At 40.2% G+C, this 17,329-nt stretch overlaps 1 pseudogene; it reads right to left on the bottom strand.

Annotated features, from left to right (window-relative positions):
* LOC132431366 (centrosomal protein of 78 kDa-like) overlaps positions 1-14,649 on the bottom strand; it is a 29,938-nt pseudogene extending 15,289 nt beyond the window's left edge.
* Positions 14,650-17,329: the final 2,680 nt, after the last annotated feature.

Genomic DNA, 17,329 nt, shown 5'->3' with positions numbered 1-17,329 from the left:
GATGTGAGATTAAGTGTCTCAGGAAGAAGACAGGAAACCACAAAGTTGCTAAACTCAAGTGCAAAGACTGGGGATTCAACACTATAGTTTATGCAACAGCAATTCACATTACCATTTGCAAAACAGTAGTCGGTTGTCCAATGGGGATTATAAACATCCATTTAACATGAGCAACTGAACAGATATTTTACACAGTAACTACTTCAAGTACTATTTAAAATCAATTCTCTTTGTTTTCTTAAGCAATTGTTAATCCCCAATTTCGTGAGTACTACCAAGTCAGTCACTTGAAAATCATCTAGAGCAATCTATTTCACTTAGCAAGCCTAAAGCTATAGTTCAACCATTTTATTTACTGTTCTGTGACAAAAATTACTATGAACAGCTATCCCCTGGATAAGAAATCAGGTAAAGCTAGTTTGACTCACTAAATCTGATTTACTGAGTTAATAAGCCAGTTGTTTTAGAATAGGTCTAATGCATAATTTTCATCCATTCTGTATTAAACTATTTCCCCTGTCTAAAATGTCTTTTTGCCCATTCGTACATATCCAAATTCCTACTTCTGTGCTGTAGGGCTTCACGCAACTACACCTGCCTTTAATGAAACTTTCCTCACATGCACAATTGGTGATAATTTTAGTCTCCTCAAGACTCCCACGGGGTTAGCTCTGTTGTGACACTTGAGAAACAACTTGAAACTCCCAATTACTTTTTGTTTTTCTTCCTTAGAGGGCTCATTGGGCAGAAGCCATGTGTGAGTTATCTTTTTTCCTCTATAGAAAGCACCAGAGACCGCTCACATAACAGAAGTTCCAAAATAAAGGACTCTGAATGATTGAAAAAGACAGGGAATGCAAACACGTTACCTGTTGCTTTTTGCATGTTCTGCAGTACGCCACGGCCAGAAACCAGACACACCAGGTGGTAGAGGTTCAGGACCATAACATTCTTTACCAGCAGAGTGTTTCCTTCCATTACTTACAGGTTGCTTTGCGGCCAAGCCTATGTTTGACAAAGCATGAAAAGAAGGAATCAAGATGCACCAAAGGTCTACAGAGCAACTGTCACATGTGTACACTTTGAAAGGAATCAAACAGGCACTTGACGATGATGCCAAGGCCATTAAAAAGAGGATCGTTTTGTACAAAGGTTTTACATAAGCCAGCATTCTTAAAAAATATAAGTTCTCTACAGTAACAAGTTATTTTAACTAAAACAAAAGTATTGAGATGTGCAGAAATGCAAAAATAAATTTTTAAAATAATCCCGAAGTATGATACATTTTATGTATTATGCAGAAACACTCAAGTTTACTGAATCTTAGAACACCTTTGGCATTTCTGAATCTCAAGGACACAGAAACACAGATACACCCATGACTTCTGCCAAACAGAATCTTCAGAATTAGACCAAAATTTCAATTTAAGATGAATTTTTCTATGTAAAAACAATAAAAGTTATAAGGCTGCAAGTTGCTGGGTGGTAGGTGAGTCAATGTTACTCTCCTATAAGCCTGTCAACCTTCACTGCTCCTTTGATTTCATACAGAAATCACACAAAAAAACAAATGAAACCCACTGGATAAAAGAGTGAAATGTGGAGACGTATCCTATATTTCAGTAGTAAAGAGGCAAGTATCTTTATATGAAATATTTGGTTGCAAAAACTAGACCTACGTGTTAATATTTTATTTAGAACAAGCCACATATTAAAATTCACATTTAAATATTTAATTTGAATTTACTGAAAACAAACATCATAGGTTAAAATGGTTATATTTATCCTTCAAAGCTACTATATTTTGTGTTATTTTATTTATTTATTTTAATAGATCTTTATTGGAGTATAATTGCTTCACAATTCTGTGTTAGTTTCTGTTACACAACAAAGCAAATCAGCCATATGCATACACATGTCCCCATATCCCCTCCCTCTTGAGCCTCCCTCCCGCCCTCCCTATCCCACCCCTCCAGGCCATCGCAAAGCACCGAGCTGATCTCCCTGTGCTATGCTGTTGCTTTCTACTATAGTTTAGCAACATTAGGATGCAGGGTAAAATGGAGTGTATGTGGTAATATAGGACAAATATTTCATAGAGTGTAGCTTATTGATAATCACCACACGATCCTGTGTGATTTACATGCCTCTTAAAAATATATAGGAGCTCAGTTCATTTTGTGCTATTTTATTGTGTTTTTTAACTTAATTACGGTCAAAAAAAATGTTTGTATGCATGTGGTTTGTATGTGTATGTGTATGTGAAGGGTATGTGTATACCCTTCCTTTACTTTCAGAAACGAATGCAAATACATTTGTATTAAAAGTTTTTTAAATTACACTTTTCTTGTTAGGATAAAAAAAATTTCTAATAGAAGTTCCCATCTGTTTTTAGGCATACATCATGACAATATAAATGTGACAGAATTCACACCATTATTTCACCCTACACTCACCAGGATCTAGGTATATACCCAGATACTGATTGGCTTACCTCTATGTCTCCAAATAACTGAGGCAAATAGAAAAAAAAAGCCCAAGAAATAAAATTACTCTTAAAATAGCTCAATGAGTTTGTACATTGCAGTTATATTTCCACTTTGTTTCATCATGCTAAATAAAAAAAAAACGTTTAACTGTTTTCTTCTCATTCCATGATGCCCTATTATATACCACCAGGTACTAATTTTACAGAATTCCTAATATACATGCTTTATTAATATATATATTTCCATTTCTAATATCATAGCAAAAGTCAACTTAGCTATTTTAAGAATACTGTACACATGATATAAATTTTTAATAATAATATCTAATTAGTGTGATACAACAAATCTTAACTTCTTTTTATGTACTATTTGATTATTAAAATATCACTCTCTTGAAATAACAATTGGCAGACAATCATAAGCTTTTTTTTGACTTCATAGACACTCTTAACAACTTATTTAATACACTATTGTCCAAGCAAGTTGATTAACAGAGAATCAAAAACATACATCTTTAAGTAGGAAAAAAAAGCTGTATTTATGAAGATGTTTACAATAGTTTATTTTAGGTTATTTCCAATTGTTCACCAATTTAAAAAATTGACCAACTCCATGAAACCTTGTGAATACAATGTTAAAAAGTATAACTATGAATCACAGAATTTAAATTTAGTATGAAAAGATAAGAATGGCAAATTATATTGAAGTTATGTGGAATTATGTTTATAGACAGCAGGAAGAGAAAATAAAAATGTAAATATTGCTAGATAGGATAATGCAATTAGAGGTGGTCTTTTAAATTTTTCATTTTTATGCTAATACAATACCTTTATAAAACCCAAAAATCTTCAAACAACACATTTTAAAAAAATTGTGGTAAACTACACAAAACAGAAAATTTATCATTTTAACCATTTTAAAGTGAACCGTTCAGTGATATTAAGTCAACAAATTTTTAAAACTTTCAGAGGGAACCTGAATAAAAGATGAGTTGTCCATTGGTGATTTTAATGTATCCGGTATATAACTAAAGTCACCAGAAAACTCTTTCTGGGAAATTGGCAGATCATAAACATAAAATATGTATTTTGCTTTATATCAAACCTTATTGTTTTGCTGTTTCAAAGTTCAAATTTACTCACAAGAAAGAGTCAGTTTCATATTAGATTTGGTTTCACAAATGCTGCTCCTGCTATTCATTCTTATCACCAAAAAAAAAAAAAGACTATTTGTGACTAACGATAATATGTTCCAGAAAATAAAAAGTTAAAAGGTTTTCAATCTGCATTTCTGGGAACCTAAATTAAAGCATCACACAACATTTTCAAAAACAGAAAAGCCATTTGATTTGACTAAAAACTTAGTTTTAAGATGGCAGAAAGTACCTTGATAATTTTCTTTTAAGAAAGAAAGAAAAACAAGCCATTAAAGAGAAATTCTTCCGAGCGAACTGAAACATGTTATGTATGTCTGACTTGGCACTCCTTCCATCTGGAGAACTTTTTTGATAATTGCTTTCATCACAGAATGATCTAAAGTAAAATGAATTGAAGTTAGAGTAATTATTTCCCAATGAGTGGCTATTTCCATTTAAAACCAAAAGCCAACTAATTATTGCTTTTCCCATAAATTTAAATATGAAATCTACATTATGTAATTATACCCTTAATACCCCTTTGTGTATTCTAATTTCTTCCTCAGAAACCTAAGATGCCATCTTGCAGACTGCCCACAATGGCTACTATTTTGGCAGCAACAAAGGTCAACTTTAAACATTTTGCATCTAAAGTGGCTTTGGATACCTTTGGATAGAAAGTACAGTCTGAGCACTGTCCAGACACTTAGATACCTAAAGGGCATCTAAGATAACAAATCAAAGTCCTGTTATTCCCTCAAAAGCTGCTCCTCCCATCAGCCCCCTTTTTCTAAGTGATACCACCCAGTTGCACACATAATCATCAACGACTTGTCTCCTTGTTACTATTCCCTTCATACCCCACAACTAATCTATCTGCAGGTCTTGTTAGCTACACCATGAAAACACAACCTGAATTCAACCACTTTTCACTTGCTGCAAACTTCCAACCTAACCTAGGCCATAAACATCTCTTATTTGGACCCCTGTGATAGTCTCCTAACTGGTCTCCCTGTTTCTCTTCTTTATCCTCCCAAGTCCATTCTCTATACCAGGTCACCTTATTCAGATACTATTTGGATCATGCCTTTTTCCAGTTCGAAACCCTCTACTCATTTAGAAGAATCCACATCTTTACTCTGGCCTTCAAGACTTTACAAGAGCAGACCCCTGGCTAGCTCCTTGACCTCATGTCACACCACATTCTTCTTCACTCAGTACTCTGCCCAGATTGGCCTTCTTGCTTTTCCTTAAATACTCCACCCACCTACATGCCTGCATACTCATTGCCCCCTTGTCCTGGAATGTGCTTACCCCAGATCTTCCATGGCTTGCTCCTCTCTTCATTCAGGTCTCCATTCAAATGCCACTTCTCCAGTGAAGCTGGTCCCTAACTAACCTGTCCAATGGAGTCCTACCTGCCCCCCCTCACTCTTCTTACATTTAGATATTTTTGCACTTCCTACTCTCTAAAATTATATTACTTATCTCTTTACTAATTTCTATCTGAACTCCTTCACTAGAATGTAAGCTCCATGAGGGCAAGACTTTTGTCTGTCTGGTTCACTGCTTTATCAGTAGTGCCTAAACCCGTATCTGGCACACAGAAGGTATTAAAAAAAATTACTTGTGAAACTGACAAATGAATAAAGTACTCCTTGCAAGAATTCAGAGGTTGCACAAGAAGCAAATAATGCTCTTGGTGGAAGCAGGCTTAGTATCTAGGTTCACCTCTATTCAGAGTAGAGATAAGAACAATTTACAAGTATAAATCACTTTAATCAGTGAATTATCTGCTCAAACCATAAGGGAAGTACAACATTAGAAAAGTACTGTTTTCCAGGATACAAACAATTAACAAATTCAAACAACGTGTGTATAGAGAATACACACTAAAAACCTATCATGAAAGTATGATGGTCAAGAACTCTCGCAGTAAAAGGTCAGACAAAAACCAGAACAAATGATCATGAATTCTAGTAGTTCTGGGGCTGAACAACCTACTCATTTAATCAAAAGGGATCATCGCAAAAGCACAGGTATTTAAAAATATTACATGAAAGGAAACTATCATGAGTCATTTAAGTGTTGAGTGGACCATCACATTAAAATAACTAGAGTCTTTCAACGCCCCATGACATACAGAAATAGCAAGTCAGACATATGGATCTAACAGCATATGATACAACCCTTACAAACTGTCACTACAGAAGAAGGGACGCCCGGTGTAATTAACCAACTAGCCAAATGAATACAAACAGCCAGTAAAACTCACCAGTAAATCAAATGAATACAAAATAAAACAAAATGTGGTTATTCTCCTATCAGATTAAGCCAAGATTCTGTAAGAGAAGTCTTTAAAATGTCTATATCCTTTTGATCCAAAAGAAATAGTCAGAGATATAGGTAAGGATATATATCAGAGTACTTTTTGTAACTGAAAAACTGGACATACCTTTTATACAAGATCGGATAAGCTATGTGCACTGTGGCATATTCATATAATGGAACACTGAAGGGTCACAAAAAAAATGATGCAGTAAGGCTTCCCTGGTGGCGCACTGGTTGAGAGTCCGTCTGCTGATGCAGGGGACACGGGTTCGTGCCCTGGTCCAGGAAGATCCCACATGCCGCGGAGCGGCTGGGCCCGTGAGCCATTCCCGCTGAGCCTGCGTGTCCGGAGCGTGTGCTCCGCAACGGGAGAGGCCACAACAGTGAGAGGCCCACGTACCACAAAAAAAAAAAAAAAAGATGCAAATTTACTGACTTGCTAAGATGGTCATACTGAATTAACTGAAAAAAGTTATAAAATTTGGAGTAATCCCACTTGCATAAAAAAGGGAGAGGTACTCATTTTTGTAGTCTTACAGTTTTTAAAAAGTGCTACCAGCCAGCGTTTGTGAGAGGCAGGCTTCATTCACATCCACTCTTGGGGTGGACTACAAATTGGCATAGCCTTTCTGGGTGGTAATTTGGCAATGTGTATGAAAAGTCTTAAAAATATGTCACACTTAGTCATTCCACTTGTAGTACCTTATTCTACAGAAGTAAGCCCGATGGACACAGAGATGTATATACAACGTATTCACATTGTTTCTGACAGGGAAAAGCAAACTGTCTCAATCTAATTGCAAAGAACTGATTATAGGACATCAATATGATGGAACACTACATGATACCTCATTAAATGAAAAAAGCAGGAATATGAAATAGCAAGTATACTACAATTCTATTTTTGTAATCCCTAAGTGTACAAATATATTTATAGAAAACAATAAAAAGACTGAGAATATATACACCAAAATGAACAGTGATTATGTCTGGGTGTTAAATTTATAGGTAATTGTTCTCTTGTTACTCTGTATTTTCTGTAAAGAATATATGTAACTCTTAGAGAAAGTTTAAAAGCAACATAAAAGCTATCAGAAAAATGAGGCCTTAAAAAAAGTCCTATCACAACAGTATCATGCCAAAAGCTAAGCATATATTACATTAAAAATTCAGTATTTTCAATTTAAGAATTTACCTCCAAGCCATAAATCCTCACTAAGAGATTCTGCAAAAGCACGAGCACCCAGGTCACCAATGAGCTTGTTGCAGTTCAGAGCGATGCGCCTCAAACCAGGCATACAGTCAAGATCAGGTCTCCTGTAACGAAGACTCTCAGCCCAGATTTCTTCATGCCTTCTGATAGTCTGATACTTCAAAGATTTAATGGGACAAAATTAAGATGTTTCAATAAGGAAACAGGATGTGCCTACTGAGTATGGCTTATTATGTCAGAGATTTACACACACACATATCACGCATATATGCCAGGAGAATCAAGCTGAGAAATTAAACAGTCAGTTCTGCTTTACGAGTCCAGTGACCCACATTCTAGTCGGTCAGTGATTAGATTCCAGCCACTGGATGACCTGTTTTTGAACAGTTATGTAAAGTTGGATAACTCAATTACAGTCTAAGAATTATTTTCCTTATCTTCTAAGTCAGGGAATTGATTCTAAATTCTATCATTGCTGAGGCTCTAAATTTCATCATTCTGTCCTCCAATGGTCTCCAAACACCTGACTGGGCAACCCATAAGAAAACTTTTTAATATGCATCTTATTTTTTAACAAATTATATACACAAAGTTCTATACATATAATTTAGGTACATTATAAACTACACAGATATTTTTTAAATGATACAAAGCTAAATAGGTTCTAATATTTTCTTTTCCTAACTCCTAAGGCATTACTGAATTTTATTTATTTTTAAAAAGTATTTATTTATTTACTTGTTTCTTTGTTTGGCTGTGTTTGGCTGTGCCAGGTCTTTAGTTGCGGCCTGCCGGATCTTTTACTTATTGCATGTGGGATCTAGTTCCTTGAGCAGGGATCGAACACAGGCCCCCTGCATTGGGAGCGCAGAGTGTTAACTGCTGGACCGCCAGGGAAGTCCCAGGCATTATTTTTAAAACTATATTTACAAAATGGATCTTACATGCTACCTAGGGTGTGGACACAAACTTCAGAGGCCTGGACTATGCACAGCCAGTTTGATGTGCCTTGGGAAGATAATGGTTTGACATTTAACCACAAGTCTTGTCTTAAAGACATTCAATTCTTTATATTCATAAAATCAATTTTGGTAACAGGGAACACTGACTTTAAATCAAAAAAGTCTTGTTACATTCTTGAAAACACAAAAGACTCAAAGTGCCTTTGACACTCTAAAAGCAAAATCATTAGTGTCATTTTCCTATTAACAATGGCTTATAAAAGCTCCAAGCAGAAATAACAGCAATCACTTACACAGTGCTTAGTATGTGCCAAGCACTATTTATACAAATGAGTTCATTTAAACCTCACAACGAGGCATAGACGTTAAGTGATTTGTCCATGGTCACTAGCTATGAAAAGGGAGAAAGGGAATTTGAACCTAGACCATTTGGCTTCGGCACCCAAGTTCTTGACTGTTCTCTACCCGAGGGGTCAATGGACTTGCCCTGTATAGGCTCAAAGAATTTTTCAATTTCTAAAATCTAAATTTAAACATTTCCAGCTTTGTGGGCTATACAGTTTCTGTTGCAACTACTCAACCCCACTGGCGTAGGCTGAAAGTAGCCATAGCTACCATGTAAACAATGGGTTCCACTATGTTCCAAAAAACTTTACAAAATCTTTACAAAATCAGGCGACGGGCCGGATCTGGCCCACCAGCCATAGTTTACCTATCCCTGATCTGCACCACCAAACTATTAAAAAGACTTCATGTCAAATTATTAAATAACTTGGGCCTCAATACAGTAATTATAACCACTGTAAAGTTGTTAAGGCATTAGTTTAAAAACTGTATTTACAAGTTGCCGATGTAGTGATGTTTATTAGTTTATAAACTATAGCAGCTAATAGACACTTGATTCATTTAAATCTTGAAGACTATAATTTAGTCTTGAAGACTAAATTAAATCTTGAAGACTATTATAAACTATAATAGTTTCTTCACAGCATCACAATCAATGTTTTCAGTAACTAAAAATACATAGAAGTATTATTATGTATTATATATTAAATCTCCTATTTCTAAAATTAAGTGGACTATCTTTACTAAATGGTAGAATCCCAAACTGAAAACTGGTCTTATTCTTTCAACAAAACGAAAGATGCACTCACAGGTATCAAAAGACAAAAATTAACTGCCATCTGTGTCAATGTATTAATGTGCTTCAATCACATATGTTTTCATGAAAGTTTAAACATAAAATCACCTTTAAGATCCTGGCCACGTAATCTGCTCCCTGCCATGTCAGATTATACCCCGTGAAGTTTACTGTCTTAAGAGTGATAGAGTTCTTTACACCTTGCCAAATAACTAAAAGGAAAAAAAAAACCCACACACACAGTAAGATGAAGAGCCTATACGTTTGTCAATCTTGACTTATTTGCTTTTCTTGAGTCAATTGGCGGTTTACAGCCACATTCTTAAAATCATTAACTACAATCTTCCCAAACAGGTAATTGATGAACTGATGCATTCTAAAGCTTGTCAGTAACAAAGTTATTCCAGTTTACAGCAACAGTTTAATTCTATTTAGTACTAAAACTGAATACACTGGATACTGCAAACTTTCTTCCCAACCACTCAGTAAAGTACTACATACTTTTGAGACAAAGGAAAAAAAAGAAAAACCTAAAGAGCATAAGACTCTTCCGATTTTCAGTTCCAATGATACATGCCAACCTTGATGATCAATCAGCGATTTAAATGTCAACTATAAACCCAGTATTTTATTAGCTGCTATGCAGTATACTAGAGCAATAGAAGAGGGAGGACCTCAAACCCTCTGTTTCCTCAAATTGAAAGGCAGGCTTCCTTACCCCTTCAGACCACTAATGGACACAGGGAACGTACACTAATGTTTCAGGACCCCAATCAAGAATCACCTGCTTTGTGATTAGGTCCATCATACACCCTCACCAACACCACTGAGTTTGCTGCTCCTACGGGACGTTACATATATTTCCTATTTGAACACATACCACAGTGCATTATAATTATGATTGCAGATAGATGTTCTAACAATTTAAAGAGAATGATGACTTTTTTGCTCTTTACATCTTGCTATTTCCCGTCCCATAATATTTCTTGAAGAGAAACCATAAAAATATAAAGAAACACAAAAAACAGGAAATATACAAAACGTGTGGTTTGTGGCTTAACACAAACTTAAGTAAGATTAATTCTGACAGTATCCAGCATGACAAACTTCCATGGTACAAATGAAAATGGACCCAGGTTTGAGCAGGTACAGGAGACAATCCACGCATACACAACACCAAGAAAAGGTAGACAGGAAAAGGTAGACAGACATGGTGTGTAGGAAATCACGAGACCAGTCCAATGGGAAGAGACTTAAACAAGACTGAAACTCACTTTCGAAACCTCCGTCTCCAACTGGACAATTCGCAAGACACAGGTTCACCAAAGTGGCCAAATATTCAATCCCTTTAATGGGGAGGAACAGTTTTAAATTTTATTGCTTTAGTTTGCCCCAAAAGCAACTATCAAAGGTTGGCAGGACACAATGAAAGCTTACTTTTGTTAACATAGTTAAGTCTCTCTCTCTCAGAACTAGCCCACTTAGCTCCAGGTTCCTTAGCGCACCCGATGCACTTACACAGCCTTCATGAGCTTTACACAACTGGAAGGTCACATCTTTATTTCTTATCGCAGGAACACAACTTCTGTAAACTTCATTTCTGTCACAACCTAAAGCAAAAATATTGTAAAATGAGTGGTTTAAACCATACATTTTATCATCATTAAAAAGCACCTAAATAAAAAGAAAAAAAGCATCTGCTCTGTGCTAAGGATTAGAAACGATTCCTGCCCTTAAAGCCTTCATTAAGGAGGAAGATGTATAAACTCAAAATTTCAATCACATGAGATAAATAAACATAACCTTTATGCACAGAGGTGCCTATGGAGGCAAAAAGTTATATCTAAGTGACAGCTTCATGAGAACCCTGAAGTACAATCTAGAAAGATAAGGCTATGCAGAGTTGGAGTAGGAGGTGCATTAACTGCAGAGGGAACATCTGTGAAAAGACACTCAAGCCTGACTCCTGCTGGGCACTGTAAATACTTCAGGTGGGGACGACTAAAGGCCAGGGGTCCAAGTGTGAGAAGAGACACAAAGGAAAATAGAGGAGCTGGCAGAAGCAAGCCTGGGAGAGAGCATGGCTTTTATCCCACAGGTGATGAGGCCTGGGACTACCACTAGCTGAGTAAGGGTGCCTCCGCTGATTAGAAAAAGGCGCCCCGCTGCTGAAGGACCAATTAGACAAAGGAAGTGATCCCAAAAAGTTCCCCTTCCTCAGGGCCAAAGAACGCCATGACGGGGCTTCCCTGGTGGCGCAGTGGTTGAGAGTCCGCCTGCCGATGCAGGGGACACGGGTTCGTGCCCCAGTCCGGGAAGATCCCACATGCCACGGAGCGGCTAGGTCCGTGAGCCATGGCCGCTGAGCCTGTGCGTGCGGAGCCTATGCTCCGCAACTGGAGAGGTCACAACAGTGAGAGGCCCGCGTACCGCAAAAAAAAAAAAAAAAAAAAGAGCCCCATGAGGCTTGGCCCAGCACAGTTCAGACTACACGCCTCTAGGCAGGGCAAACGCTGCGTGGCTAGTATGCACTAACTCTGTGTGGGCAAGCCATTAGCAGCATTATTTTAAGCATAGCTTTTTATGTTACAAGATCACTCAACCCGAGTAGGCAGATGAACTTAGAGGAGTTGAGCCCAGGAGCTGCGAAACCACCCAAGAGTTTCTGCCATAGTCTGGGCAAAATGTAATATGGATGAAGAAGCAAATTTAAGAGGAGGCCAAAATCTACAAGCTAGCCCCACTGGATGCAAGACATAAAGGAAGTTCAGTGAAGGAACTCTGAAGAGAATGGGCTCAACAATAAATTTTTGTTACATTCAATGTAAAATATGTGGCAAAATTAAGTACAGTGGCCTTTAAGGTCCCTTCCAGCTCTAATTTCTTTTGATTTCTAACTTATTACTCTGCTTAAGTAAAGTCCCTTCAGAGGTACAGAACAGTTCTTACACCTGAATGGGATGCAAAGAATAATCTGACTTCTGTTCACCAGGGGATGAATTGAACTGTCTTTGCAGGAGAGAGAACAGATGGTGTGAACCCCAGATCCTAGTAAAGGGCCAGGCACACGATAAGTATTCAGCTTTTCGAAAACAAACGAACAATCATTTCCTTTCCTAGATCTTCACACCCTTCCTCTGCTAGCTACTTTCTCTCAGCTTATAAACATCCTCAAATATACCCACTTAAAAAACTCTCAGACCTATGACTCTTTGGATATTCTTGTGTATAACTTAAGTCTCTCCCATGCCTTCAAACACCTGTCCTTCCAGAAAGCCCAGATCTGTATCTTGGGCCCAGACCTGGCCCCTCTACCAGGCCCCTCTAAAGCACTGAAGATCAAGTAAGATCCTCTCCCCACCTCCAATCCCTCGCTACTGTGCTCTGTATCTCACAAAAAGATGCAGCTGTAAACTGTCACCCACACTTGCTGCCCTCCCTTTTCTAACTGGTCACCAGGCCTCACCCATTCTCTCTCAGATCTGCAAAATCCAGTCCCACCTTTTATAACTTAAGTGGGACCCTTTGATTACAATTCACGCTGCACCCAATCAACTGCCTTCCACATGGAGGTCCCAGTGAGCCTCTAAACCAGAATTCCATTTCACTGTTCTTTGGTGTTTCCCACAGCCTTCAGGATAAACATCCAAACTTCTGACATGACAAACAAGGCCCCTTTCTGTGGGGCCCCACTAGGTTTCCAGTATCAACTCTCATTGCTTTCCCAAACCCTGAGTTCCAGTCCTGTACCTGAGTTTTGCCATATTTTTTTATATTTCTCAAACTTTGACACACACTGCTCCCTCCTGCCACCCCAGGAGCTTCTACATATCCTTAGAAAGGATGGCGCCTCCTCCAAGAGCCTACCCTGAACTTTCCCTTCCAAGATTCTGTGCTCTGCAAAGGGGAAAGATGGCGGGGAGGGATACATTAGGAGTTTGGGAATAACATATACACACGACTATATATAAAATAGATAATCAACAAGGACCTACTGCATAGCACAGGGAACTCTACTCCATATCCTGTAACAAACTGTACGGGAAAAGAATCTGAAAAGGAATGGATATATGTATAACTGAATCACTTTGCTGTACACCTGAAACTAACACAATATTGTAAATCAACTATACTCCAATATAAAATAAAAATTAAATTAAAGAAAAAAGAGATTCTATGCTTTGTAGCACCAGAACTCACTTCTTCCAGAACACTGACTACTGTGCTTGTGTTTACTTGCCACCCAGTAGAAGGGGAGCTTACCTAGGGCAGAAGCGTCGTCTCCAGCAGCCCCTGGTTCTGACAACTCATTCAAGTACCAGGATACTTTACACACATAACCTGCTTAATTAATTCTAAGAACCCACAGAAAAGAGTGGTTTTTAATGTCATTTTACAAGTGTGGGGATTGTAGCGCAAAAGAAATCTGCCCAGGCCACAGAGAGCATAAGCCCTGGAATTCAAACCCTAAGCTGCCTTCACACTGGTGCTCTTTCCACTATAGGATACTATTGAAAAAAATTTCTTTTTCCTGAGCCCTGTTTGAATGGAAAGGAAATGAAGCTGGGATATATCAATTTCCTAATCGCTTTGGTCTGTACCAGGCAAAGTCATTCAACACACCAGGTAACATCTGTGCAACCATTAACGACGCTCCAAACTGTGCTAAGTGTTCTACATTATAGTCTACAAGCATTAATAGAGTGAGACCTTGTAACCTCCACAGAGAGTGGGTCCTGTTAAGCCCATGCTACAGATGAGAACACTGAGACCTAGAAGCCTTAAAGCACTCGGCCGGGGTCACCGAGCTGGCAGGGGTCCTAAGCCGCACGCCCCGTCTAGTGCACGCACACCCGGGCACTGGGCACCGGTTCTAGTGCCCACCCTCCACCTTGCACCATCTAAAACCCCGCTTCTCAGCGCCCACATGAGGGCCCCTGGAAGCGGGAACTACAAACCTGTCTCGCCAAGCCGTGGCTGGAAGAAACTCTGGATACAGATCACGGGCAGAGGGTGCTCAAGAGCGGCGTCCAGTCAACCCCACGGAGGCGGTCGGCGTTGAAGTCCAGCAGCCCTCCCGCAGGGAAGCGCGACCGGCGGGCAGAGGCAGCGAGTCCTGCAGCGCACACAGCTCCTCACAGCGCCAGAAGTCGGCCACGCTGTCGCGGCGCAGCTTCACCGAGTGATCATGGCCGGAGCGTGGCCTCGGGGACGCTGGCTGCGGACACGATGCCCACAGCCGCCTGGCGGTCCCTGCTCGCCTCCCGGCCCCTCGGGCGCCCACCACCCGGCGGCTGTGGCGCCGCAGCGTGGGCAGGACCCACGTAGCAGGCGGAAGACGCAGGGCCACGGGCCCCAGCTACGCCGGCCCCCTCCATGCCACGACCCCGTGACCCCGCATCGCCGGCTGTTGGCGCCGGCCTCAACGCCCCGCGGGACGCGGCGCGGCGGTTTAAACTTCCGGGCGGGACCTTGGGGGCGGGGCTCGAGGATGTCAGCGCACGCCCTGTGCGCCAGCACGCAGCCCCGCCTCCCAAGGGGACCCGGCTTGAGGAGCAGTGGTGGAAGCTTCGAGACTAGGACGGCGCGAAAGGTAGGCGGTGTGGAGAATTTGGGGTTTCGAAAACGCGTTTGCTGACTGATCCAAACAAAAGTGAGACATGATTGTATCAGCGCATTTTAAAAGTAAACTCCCACTAAGTGTCTGTGCTCGCGCCGCCCAGGAGAGAGTGTGCACTTCGTGAGGGACACAGGAAAGGCTGAGTGAACGTTTGCCTGTGGTCCGTTACCTGGTGCGCGGGTGTGTGAATTTCTGCGGAGAGCCCTTAATTTCTGTAGTTTCTGCTGACTTGACACGGTGGTTGGCAAACGGTGACGTGTTCCGTGCATTCAGGACATGATCGTGGTTACTAATAATCACTTTGTTTATTTATTTGTACTGACAACTCCGAGAATTTACTACTGAATATCCACTTTACAGAGGAGAAACTGAGGCGTAGGAAGTGAAGTGACTGAGTGAGAGGAAGGACTCAGACGATTGGTGTCAGTAAATTAACCCTGCAAGGAGGCCGTTAGACAGCAGTGGCTCTAGTGATGCGGCTGCCTACGTAAACCAACCAAAATCTAAGCCTGTCAACGCCTCAGGGTGACGAAAACCGCTGAGGACAACCAGTCACAAACCACCAACTAGGCGTTAAAGCCATAGCAAATCAGTCATTTCCTTGTTCTGCTTCTGCCCTTTTAAAATAAACATCTCTGCAGCTCCTGTGGCTGGAGTGCTCCTCACCTCTTCCGCTTTGTGGTGCCTGAATTGAGTCTATTTTTGCTCACATAAAGTGTTAAAACTTTAAATATGCCTCAGTTTGTCTTCTAAGATTGGCCGTAGAAGTTGGATTTGTGTCCAGTTTCTAGAACAGTGGTCGTCCTCTGGTCAGGCCTTAGGCGTTATGTGTACAACGTTGCTCTTCTACCACCACCTTCTGGATGCCTCCACCCACTACCAGCTCCCACGCATCAGATCCCCTAGATGTGGTCAGCAGTGGCTTTTACATGCAACGTGCTCACATTATAACATCGCAGACACTCCTGTGTCCTCCAGCCAGTGTGTGAAGTGAAACATTACCATTCCTGTTGGAGAGTCCCTGGTGTGACCACTTTCCCAAACACAGCCACTCCCCAGCTGACCCTGGACTGTTTTTTTCATTGGGGTCTGTTTTTCTTCAGATGATTTTCTAGTAATTTATATTTTACTCTTTTCTAGTAATTTATTTTACTCTCAATTTCAGGTTGCATCCTTTGCTCTCCAGCAATCATTGGAGTGCTGTTTTCAATATGTCCACGCAGGGATTCAAAATAACAAAAATGCTTTTGAAAAATAATGTCGTAGGTTGACAGAGTGGTTTATAAATTATAGCATACACTTATGCAGTTAATTCTTCCTCACAACCCTGCTTATCATGGCTGGAATTGCTGCTACCCCTGTGGGGTCAGCTGTGGGCTGGCTGTAGCCGGGCCGGGGGACTGACGGGGCCACATGCCTCTTATGTCCCAGCTAGTAACTGGGGCTTGTGCTCATGGGGGTAGCAGGGCTCCGAGAGGGAGAGTAGAAGCATCGTGGGACACCATCGTGTCTGCTGCCTTCTATTGGCCATGGCAAGTCACCTAACTTTTAGGGTGGGGAAATCAACTCTGCCTCTTGATGGGAGAAGTTGGAATGTTACATTACAAAGAGTGAGGACACAAGGAGTCAACCTGGAGCCATTTTTGCAATTTGGGATGGCGCTTGTTGCCTTCCTCGAGGAGGACGTCCAAAACCATTTTTCAAACATCTCAGGTTCCTATAAATCTCCACCTCTGGTTTGGTGACCCATAAAAATTCCCAGTCAGTTTTGGTGAGGGGACACTTGGTGACAGTGTTGTCTTTCGAAATGAGTAGTTCCGTTACCGACATTACATTGCTCCCCATACATTATTTATAAGGTTTCCCTGTTTGTATGTATTGTACAGGCCTCTTTTTTTTCTTTCACACACCCTAGAGATGTCTTAGAGGCAGTAAATGTGTCCAACTTTTTGAGAAATTGGATCAAGTCTTACCTGTATGGAATGCTGTCATACGATGTCAATTCCCACTACAGTACCTTTCATCTGACACACTTAGGGTCTGTAAACAGATTAAAAGTAGTAAAAGACATGGAGCGAGAGAATTTTCATTATCTTGTGCTCTGAAATCTTGGATTATCATTGGGCCTGAAAATGTATTTTTTTTAGTAGGGACATAGAAGCCTCTAGCGGTATTCTTAACAAAGCAAGGTGAGTTATAAGCAATCATCTGATGGAGGGTAAATGAACCACACTCCAGTTGAACAAAATACAATATAAAAGTCTTACCATGGAAGAAAATCTTTATATGATCTTTTAAAAAAAAAGCTTCAAGAAACATAAAGACATGACACCATATTCAGTTTAAAGTCAGTGACTTGTAAGCAAGGCAAAGCAAAGACAGTCTGATTAAGGCCGTCGCATTGTTCTGGCATGTTTTAGGTCTCACCCATTTCTGTG

Source organism: Delphinus delphis, chromosome 9 (assembly GCF_949987515.2).
Source record: "Delphinus delphis chromosome 9, mDelDel1.2, whole genome shotgun sequence".
NCBI lineage: Eukaryota > Metazoa > Chordata > Mammalia > Artiodactyla > Delphinidae > Delphinus > Delphinus delphis.
This window is presented reverse-complemented; position numbering and strand designations above follow the sequence as displayed.